The 9,115-nt window shown below is 43.5% G+C and overlaps 1 protein-coding gene across 1 annotated transcript in view; it reads left to right on the plus strand.

The window, feature by feature from the left end:
* Positions 1 to 9,115, plus strand: part of TMCC2 (transmembrane and coiled-coil domain family 2) — a 607,696-nt gene that overhangs the window by 68,372 nt on the left and 530,209 nt on the right. The window lies entirely within an intron of this gene.

Genomic DNA, 9,115 nt, shown 5'->3' on the forward strand with positions numbered 1-9,115 from the left:
AGTTTATAGACATTTACTGTATTTGCTGTTCATTATCCATGCGGCGGGAATCCTGAGGATACCTCCCACCTGAGCAGTTGGAGAAAGACTCAGCCCACCTGTTCGAACCCACCTATGACCTTTTGTTATAATGCAGAGACACATTCCTGTGTCCAATGAACCATGAGATTATAGGGACCATTGTATTGTTACTGTATGCTGTGTATATAAAGACCACCATTGCCTGTCCAGTCACTCACTCTCTCTGCAAGGTTTTCACATTGAAGGCTGAGGGCTGGATCCAGGACGCGCTTGCGAATCATTCCCACGTGTGTAAGTTCTCTGTAGCCATTTTGTTATCCTCTGTGTTTGCCATTTGTTCTCATTGTGTACTCATTCTGTTTGCTTGTGTTTGCGATCGTTCGCTATTGTTAATATTATTACTTGTTATTCTGTTTAGATTTTGATGTTAGGTTTGTAGTGTATAAGCTGTACTGTTTTTCCCCTTTTTTTACTCTAAAGCAATCAACGAAGGTGTTAGAGCTGGAGTGGTTTTTAAATCCAAACCAGGTCTTGTGTTTTCACTAGTTACTGTAAAGGGTTTTCTTAGCGTCTCAATCGCTCAAACAGCTTTTATATTATCAAGGTTAATAAGCATTACATCATTATAGTAGTACATTACTAAGGTTTAGAGTGTAGGCATACCCTTACGGTATGTTGTTACTAAGGGTTACTGTGTATCTTTCCGTGAGCGTACGTGTCGCTCGTGCGTCGCGCCCACGGCCTAGTGTCTGCTACGCTAGGTGCGTACCCTTACGGTACTCAGTGCGCCAATAGCGTACTTAGTCCGTAATAAGTATATAGCTTAATATTTAAAGGTAATAACTGACATTATCACCTGTCTTAGTCGTATCTTAGCTCTTTATAAGTTATCCTCAGCTAGGGTCCGTGTGAATGGTGCCCTTTCTGCTCCCTTTTTGATCCGGAACGGGACGAGGCAAGGTTGCCCCCTGTCCCCGCTCATATTTGTTCTCTGCAGAGAGGCTCTTGCGAGAGCGATTCGGGCTAACCCGAACATTCACGATGTGTGGGCCGGAAAGCAGGAGTACAAACTGGCACTATATGCGGATGACCTTTTGGCTACTTTGACAGACCCGGTAACTTCCCTTCCTGCTCTTATGCAGGAATTTAATAAGTTTAACTTCCTTTCTAATTTCATGGTAAATTTCACTAAGTCTGTTGCCTTGAATATCTCAACGCCCACAAGAGTAATCGAAGGACTTCGAGATTCATTCCCATTCCAGTGGCATCCTTCTCAGCTAAAGTACCTGGGAGTTCTATTGACTAAAGATCTTCCTGATCTAACTGATTTATATCAGGTAAATTTTGTTCCTCTACTGCATAAGATTACTACAGATCTTAATAAATGGTCGGCACTTCGGCTTACTTGGCTGGGCAGGATTAGCACGGTAAAGATGACGATTCTCCCTAAAGTTTTATATCTACTACAAACATTGCCCATAACAGAGCCTACTTCTTTTTCCACTACTTTGCAGGCATCTGTTTGTCATTTTATTTGGGGGAGGGGGGGGACCGACTCTCCCAATTCACACTGACACGTACTCGTAAGGAAGGTGGTCTACAATTACCTCATTTTATTAGCTATTATTATGCTGTGCATCTGTCCAGAATTATCGATATGACCAGATGCCCCTATGCTAAGCAGTAGGCATCAATAGCTGAAGCGACCGCGGGTACTCCTTTACGTATTCTCCCCTGGCTTAAAAAAATCCCATGCATAAAACATCCCACCCTGGATCCGACCCTTAAGATTTGGAAGAAATTTAGGTATTTAGACTCTTTTAGTCCGAGCCCCTCCTTGCCGATGCCTTTATTATTGAATCCAGACCTCCCAGCGAATCCCCTCTCCTTGTCTTCGACATCAGCATGGGCTAAAGCAGGTATTTCTCGGTTGAGCCACCCAGGGCCGGCACCACCATTAGGCAGCTTTAAGCAGCTGCCTATTAGCGCCGGCCACTGGAGGGCGGCGCTGCACGCTGCTGATGAGTGCTAGCTATATTACTTCCTTAACAGATGAGGAGCAGGGATGTCGTAGCCGCCCACCTGTGGTATCAGCCGGCACAGAAGCTGCAGCACTGACAGGTAACATCCATTTACACTATCAGCCCCCCCCTTCCCCCCCCCCCCCTGATCTACGGAGATCAGCGGCAGCCTCTTTGCATGATTCATTAGACTGTTAGGCTGTGCTGTGAACTGGAGGTCGGAGGTGGTGGGGAAGGAATGCAGTGCAGTGCATACTTGCCTACCTGACCCACTCCATGAGGGAGAAAATGCTCTGTTCCTGGACTTTCCTGGTAATGTATCATTGCCATCACCTGTGGTGAAACACCTTTCTTATCCATTAACTAGCTCACCACAGGTGCTGGCAATCATATATTACCAGGAAAGTCCAAGAACAGAGCATTTTCTCCCTCATGGAGAGGGTCAGGTAGGCAAGTATGATGCAGTGTCTCTAGAAAGTTATTACTGTGTGCAACCAACATAGGACTGGGCTAAGCTCAAGGAGGTAGTGATCCTGTCCCCTCTCTCTCACTAGCTACATTATACCCTCTGTTGTCTGCACATCAAGCAGTATGTTCTCCTTGCCCTGCTTCAAGCAGTAAAGTGACTACAAATATGGGCACCCCAGCTAGGGCAGGTACATGGCTAGTGGCACCTTTCTGTGAGGGAGATGGGGTGGGGCGGGGGGAAATAACACTAAAATGCAATAAAAAAAAACTTTGCAAACTGCAGTCTTTGGAGGTTTGACTGCATTTCCCAAATGCTCAAAGCTGTGGAAAGGTGCCTGATAGTCAGAGCCAAGAATGTGGTGCTGACATGGTGGAGAGACATGATGGAGAGGGACCTCCTGTCTTAAGTGCCACAGGCCTCCTGAAGGCTTAATCCATCCCTTGTCTAGCTGTTCTTGCACACCCTGGGTACACCTGCAGCATTACAGCAGCAACCTGCCCTGAAGTTCCCACTAAGGGGGGAATTCAAATGTTTGAAAAGTCAGTTGGGTTTCTGTTTTTTCCTGTCTATTAGATAGGAAAAACAGACATCCAACTGACTTTTCAAACATTTGAATATCCCCCTAAGAGTCAGCACACTGGGCGGGATGGGGATGTTGCTAGGATCCCGGCGTTCAGCATCCTTGTGGTCAGAATGCCAGCTGCGGAATCCTGACACTTGTCAGAATGCCGACGGTGGCATTCCGACAGCCAGAATCCCAAACAAAAGTTCGGTTAGGGTTAGGCTGCAGGGGGTGGGGGGTTAGGCTGTGGAAAGGAAGGTTAGGGTTAGGCTGTGGGAAGTGAGAGATAGGGTTAGGCTGCGGGAGGGGAAATTAGAGATAGGTTTAGGCTGCAGGGAAAGAGGGTAGGGGGTGGATTAGGGTACTCTTTCCTAAGCTTCCCTGTCGGGTTTTAGCCAGTCAGAATGCCGGGATAAGTATTCTGACCACCGGCATCCTGACTGCCAGTATACCATACCCAACCTGCGGGATGCACTAATGGGAAAATGTGGTAAAAACCTAGTTATGGAGTTTTTACCACATTTCCAGTATGTACTAAGTCTGTGTGTGTAGGGGGGGGGGGGGGGGAGTATTGTGTTACTTTGCCTATGGTGCCTAGAAACCTTGCACCGGCCCTGGAGCCACCTGGTTGGTTCGTCGGGATTCCACCCCTTCGCAGACTTGCAGCGGTCTTATGGTTTACTGCCTAATTAATTTTGGGCGTACCTACAAATTCGACATTATGTTGCTGCAACACCGGCTCGTGCGGTGGGGTGGGGGCTGACGATCTTCGAATCCTTGTAATACAAAAAGATAGAGTAGTCCACAAGCGCTGCAAAAAGGTATCACGCCTTCACATGAGATCCTTCCATATTCATTATATGGTTTCCAAGGTTCGCACCTTTGGACTGACCTCCTCTTAGTGGTGGAGACACCTATAAAGGTTTCTTTCTGCACTCTTCTCCACTGTTCTATTACTTGATGGTGCACTTTCCCTCAGTGAGGACGCTCACCTTAAATACACTCCCTATGTGCAAACAACGGTTTCTTTTTCTTTATCCTTAATCGTCACACAATTATTCCATTGACATCATTGGAGACCTCCCTCTCCCTTAAAATAGACGCTCACCTTATATTAAGTCCCTATATGCCTTGAAAGGTTTCTTTCACCACTGTTAATCTCGGCTGTCTGCCACCCGCATCTCACGTACTCTCCTCCTTGTGGTAGATTCTCATAAAAAATGAATAAAAGATTCCGTCCAAACAGATTTATTCACACAATGGACATGGAACTATTCAGTAAAAAAATCCATAAAATCACATTTACAAAACAAAAACAACAACAATTTCCCTATTTGGCAGCCTCGGTTAGTCCTTTTATATCCCCCTCGGAAACCGATAGGAGGAATCAATCTTCCCAGAGTAAAACGGAAAAAATTGTAAAATGCTCCCAAATTACGGTCCCTTGCATGGGGAAATATCTCATAGGCACTACCTTACCGCCAGGGCTTTAAAAGAAACTGGTACCAACGCGTTTCGGATAAAAATCCTTCCTCAGGGTGTATTGCAGGACTAACCCAGTCGGCCTTTTAAACCCCACTGGGTACCTCCCTCCATTGTCTCCACCAATCCCGAAAGAATGGTGATTTTTATGTACAAAAAAACATTCATTTTCCATATATGTTATACAATGTATACTCCCTGTAATAAACAAACATACATTATGGTCTTTTTCTGAATCACATTGGCCCTCATTCCGAGTTGTTCGCTCGGTATTTTTCATCGCATCGCAGTGAAAATCCGCTTAGTACGCATGCGCAATGTTCGCACTGCGACTGCGCCAAGTAACTTTACTATGAAGATAGTATTTTTACTCACGGCTTTTTCTTCGCTCCGGCGATCGTAATGTGATTGACAGGAAATGGGTGTTACTGGGCGGAAACACGGCGTTTCAGGGGCGTGTGGCTGAAAACGCTACCGTTTCCGGAAAAAACGCAGGAGTGGCCGGGGAAACGGTGGGAGTGCCTGGGCGAACGCTGGGTGTGTTTGTGACGTCAACCAGGAACGACAAGCACAGAACTGATCGCACAGGCAGAGTAAGTCTGGAGCTACTCAGAAACTGCTAAGTAGTTAGTAATCGCAATATTGCGAATACATTGGTCGCAATTTTAAGAAGCTAAGATTCACTCCCAGTAGGCGGCGGCTTAGCGTGTGTAACTCTGCTAAATTCGCCTTGCGACCGATCAACTCGGAATGAGGGCCATTATATTATAAGTCCGAAAACATCATTTTTGCATCAATTGGTTAAATCCAAACATTGGCATGGGGTTGTGGATCGTAATGTCCTCTATGTTATTCCAGGGCTTTCCATATCCTATCGGGATTTTCTTATCCATACTTTGATGAAAACCCCCGCTGTTTCCACTGGGTGATCTTCCGTTTGTTTATGGCCCAGAATGCATCTGATGTCCATCATGAATCTACATCCCCTTATGGCTTCGTAATAGTTCCTATTCCTTGTGCCCCGCCATGGAGGTTATCGGACCCGGTGGTGACGTACTTCCTGTTCATGGAACGCAAACAGGAAGTCGCGGTGGAACGCACCGGCTTTCTTTCAGCGCTTATTGTGTGTTAGATGTCTTTGATATCTCTGGGATATTTGCTCCAGACCCAAGAGGAAGTAAACATAAAAAACATACATTAGTCCATTACCATAAATAAATCATATTTTACCTTAGGAAAAGAAGCATTCCACAATTAGTACTTTATAACATTAATCTCATTTTCGTATTTAATGCATTCTTAACCAACCCAAGGTAATAATATTTCAATCAGCAAAAGAGGGATTTAATACTTAGAGAAACCATTTCATCTCAAATTCTATATTTAAACCTTTGGGGACCAAAGTTCTTAACTCATAGATGGTCCTCATTTCCATTTTCGCCAACCGTGATTCACCATCATTTGATCTCCACCCTGGAGTCACCACTTTAATACCACAGAAGCTTACTAAATTATTAATATTACAGTCATGGGTTTTACTGAAGTGGGCTGATACACTATGGGACTCTAACCCTTTCCTAATGTTACGTGTATGTTCTGCCATTCTTATTTTGAGCATGCGTGTGGTCCTCCCCACATACTGTAACCCACATGTACATTCAAGAAGGTATATACAATTTTTAGTATTGCATGTAATGAAATCTTTGATATCATAGGTCATATTTGTTTGTGTGGATTTATACTGTGTAATTTTACTATTTTTACTTTTGCATGTCCTACACATCATACACAGACCACATCTGAAAAACCCTTTAGATCTATTTCTAGTGGGCATCCTGGGAGCTGTTACCACACTGTTCACTATATTTTCCTTAAGATTCTTAGCTCTTCTGTAAGTAAATATTTACAGAAGAGCTAAGAATCTTAAGGAAAATATAGTGAACAGTGTGGTAACAGCTCCCAGGATGCCCACTAGAAATAGATCTAAAGGGTTTTTCAGATGTGGTCTGTGTATGATGTGTAGGACATGCAAAAGTAAAAATAGTAAAATTACACAGTATAAATCCACACAAACAAATATGACCTATGATATCAAAGATTTCATTACATGCAATACTAAAAATTGTATATACCTTCTTGAATGTACATGTGGGTTACAGTATGTGGGGAGGACCACACGCATGCTCAAAATAAGAATGGCAGAACATACACGTAACATTAGGAAAGGGTTAGAGTCCCATAGTGTATCAGCCCACTTCAGTAAAACCCATGACTGTAATATTAATAATTTAGTAAGCTTCTGTGGTATTAAAGTGGTGACTCCAGGGTGGAGATCAAATGATGGTGAATCACGGTTGGCGAAAATGGAAATGAGGACCATCTATGAGTTAAGAACTTTGGTCCCCAAAGGTTTAAATATAGAATTTGAGATGAAATGGTTTCTCTAAGTATTAAATCCCTCTTTTGCTGATTGAAATATTATTACCTTGGGTTGGTTAAGAATGCATTAAATACGAAAATGAGATTAATGTTATAAAGTACTAATTGTGGAATGCTTCTTTTCCTAAGGTAAAATATGATTTATTTATGGTAATGGACTAATGTATGTTTTTTTATGTTTACTTCCTCTTGGGTCTGGAGCAAATATCCCAGAGATATTAAAGACATCTAACACACGATAAGCGCTGAAAGAAAGCCGGTGCGTTCCACCGCGACTTCCTGTTTGCGTTCCATGAACAGGAAGTACGTCACCACCGGGTCCGATAACCTCCATGGCGGGGCACAAGGAATAGGAACTATTACGAAGCCATAAGGGGATGTAGATTCATGATGGACATCAGATGCATTCTGGGCCATAAACAAACGGAAGATCACCCAGTGGAAACAGCGGGGGTTTTCATCAAAGTATGGATAAGAAAATCCCGATAGGATATGGAAAGCCCTGGAATAACATAGAGGACATTACGATCCACAACCCCATGCCAATGTTTGGATTTAACCAATTGATGCAAAAATGATGTTTTCGGACTTATAATATAATGTGATTCAGAAAAAGACCATAATGTATGTTTGTTTATTACAGGGAGTATACATTGTATAACATATATGGAAAATGAATGTTTTTTTGTACATAAAAATCACCATTCTTTCGGGATTGGTGGAGACAATGGAGGGAGGTACCCAGTGGGGTTTAAAAGGCCGACTGGGTTAGTCCTGCAATACACCCTGAGGAAGGATTTTTATCCGAAACGCGTTGGTACCAGTTTCTTTTAAAGCCCTGGCGGTAAGGTAGTGCCTATGAGATATTTCCCCATGCAAGGGACCGTAATTTGGGAGCATTTTACAATTTTTTCCGTTTTACTCTGGGAAGATTGATTCCTCCTATCGGTTTCCGAGGGGGATATAAAAGGACTAACCGAGGCTGCCAAATAGGGAAATTGTTGTTGTTTTTGTTTTGTAAATGTGATTTTATGGATTTTTTTACTGAATAGTTCCATGTCCATTGTGTGAATAAATCTGTTTGGACGGAATCTTTTATTCATTTTTTATGAGAATCTACCACAAGGAGGAGAGTACGTGAGATGCAGGTGGCAGACAGCCGAGATTAACAGTGGTGAAAGAAACCTTTCAAGGCATATAGGGCCTTAATATAAGGTGAGCGTCTATTTTAAGGGAGAGGGAGGTCTCCAATGATGTCAATGGAATAATTGTGTGACGATTAAGGATAAAGAAAAAGAAACCGTTGTTTGCACATAGGGAGTGTATTTAAGGTGAGCGTCCTCACTGAGGGAAAGTGCACCATCAAGTAATAGAACAGTGGAGAAGAGTGCAGAAAGAAACCTTTATAGGTGTCTCCACCACTAAGAGGAGGTCAGTCCAAAGGTGCGAACCTTGGAAACCATATAATGAATATGGAAGGATCTCATGTGAAGGCGTGATACCTTTTTGCAGCGCTTGTGGACTACTCTATCTTTTTGTATTATATGTATTGTTGGGAGTGGTGATCCCTAAGAGTATAGTACAAAGTCGCTGCCGGGCGCAAGTTATACTTCTCTTGTTAGATTTTGAGTATTCGAATCCTTGTGTCTCTCTGAGAGCCTGCCGCGACACTTAGTGTCTTTATTGTACAGACACTGCCTTGCGAGTGCTCCCACTCGACCTATGGCATTCGTTACGGCTTGGCATGAGGATTTGGGTAGGGAGTTGACTCCTGACTAATGGTCTCGTATTTTTCGGTTCATATTTGCTAGTTCACCTTCATTGCAAGTTTTCGAGACACAATACAAAGTGGTCTCGAGATGGGATAGATGCCCAGATCGGGTCCACCACATGTTTCCGAGTGTTCCGGATGTCTGCTGGAGGTGTGGCCGGTCTCGCGGCACTCCTTGCCATATTTGGTGGCGATGCCCGGGTCTGGCTTCATTCTGGCAGCAGGTTCATACTCTAACCAGGCATATCACGGGACTCCCTATACCAGAGACACCTGAGTTTTGGTTACTTAACTTGATTGACCTTCCTCTGTCCCAATTTAAAAATTCTCTACTAAGACATTTAATGAAT

The sequence above is a fragment of the Pseudophryne corroboree genome, chromosome 2, assembly GCF_028390025.1.
Source record: "Pseudophryne corroboree isolate aPseCor3 chromosome 2, aPseCor3.hap2, whole genome shotgun sequence".
Lineage (NCBI taxonomy): Eukaryota > Metazoa > Chordata > Amphibia > Anura > Myobatrachidae > Pseudophryne > Pseudophryne corroboree.